Below are 1,232 nucleotides of genomic sequence, written 5' to 3' on the forward strand. Positions count from 1 at the left end.
CGGGGCGGGGCGGGAGTGTGAAGCAGCTCAGTGGAGGGCTATTCAGTTGTGTTTGTAACTAAGTTATCTGCACATTTGGAAACTATCTGTAACATTCCAAGCACCTTGAATTCATAATTCCTATGGCTTGATCAGAGCTGAAATGCAGATGACATCTTTTAATTTATGTACCATGCATTCTTTGCAGAACGGAAGTGTGATAACCTACTTGCAAAGAGAGACTTTAATGACAACAAAATCCCACTGGAAATGTGTAACAGTTTTTTGTCAAATAGAAGTAGCTAAGATGGAGCACAAAGGAAGCACTGAAGATTTCAGCAATTTCTTAACGTCTGAGCTAATTAATAATAGTGGCACTGTGTAGCTGACATTTATGCAACTGCTATGCTTTACACACATTGACAGCCAATGAGACTGTATGCCTACATGGAGTTAAGCATGTATAAATACATTTGCTGGGTCTGAGTTCACAATATGTACAAGTAACAGATACAGTGCCATATAATTTGAGGGGCTCTGTTCTTTTTCTGATATCTCTCTAGTTTTAAAATGTTATATTTTTCACTCCCATGAACAGGAAACAAATAACACTTTAGCTTGTTTTCTATTATGCTATAATAGACTGAAAGCCTCAGAAAAAAATGTGTATGATAAATAATACACACAACCTGATTAGTTCTCATTTTAACCAATCATGTATAAGTATCTATCTACATAAGTTTACAGGTGAAAACCTGACCCTTGAATCAGTAGCAACGTTGTCACTGCTTTCCAACAAGCCAGCCTTTCACCATAACTGTTCTTCCCAATGACAGTCAATAAAACAATGGAAATACAATTTTTCTTGCTATGAAGCAGCATGTGGTAGCACAATTCTAGGAGAAATCCAAGAAAATCACTGTGCCCCAAGGATGCCCTATGTAGTGCATACTGCCATATTAGTCCTATGAAATACCTGGCATGCCCTCCCAGCCATTAGGTCCAGCTAACTCTATTAGCTGTTCACAAAGATGAGTAAGTGCACTCAGAGCTACTTCCCCTCACCCACTTATCAGTTGTCTTGACATGGGGGTGTGCAGTCCCTGTTCATAGAGTCATAGATTCATAGATGTTAGGGTCGGAAGGGACCTCAATAGATCATTGAGTCCGACCCCCTGCATAGGCAGGGAAGAGTGCTGGGGCTAGATGACCCCCGCTAGATGCTTATCTAACCTCCTCTTGAAGACCCCCAG

The 1,232-nt window shown here is 40.5% G+C and overlaps 1 long non-coding RNA gene across 1 annotated transcript in view; it reads left to right on the forward strand.

The window, feature by feature from the left end:
- Nucleotides 1–244, forward strand: part of LOC106722460 — an 11,899-nt gene extending 11,655 nt beyond the window's left edge. Inside the window, exon 3 of the long non-coding RNA XR_001358426.1 lies at nt 188–244. This is a non-coding gene — a long non-coding RNA (uncharacterized LOC106722460). The remainder of the gene's footprint in view (nt 1–187) is intronic.
- The last annotated feature ends 988 nt before the right edge of the window (nt 245–1,232 follow it).

Source organism: Alligator sinensis, unplaced genomic scaffold (genome assembly GCF_000455745.1).
Source record: "Alligator sinensis unplaced genomic scaffold, ASM45574v1 scaffold751_1, whole genome shotgun sequence".
Lineage (NCBI taxonomy): Eukaryota > Metazoa > Chordata > Crocodylia > Alligatoridae > Alligator > Alligator sinensis.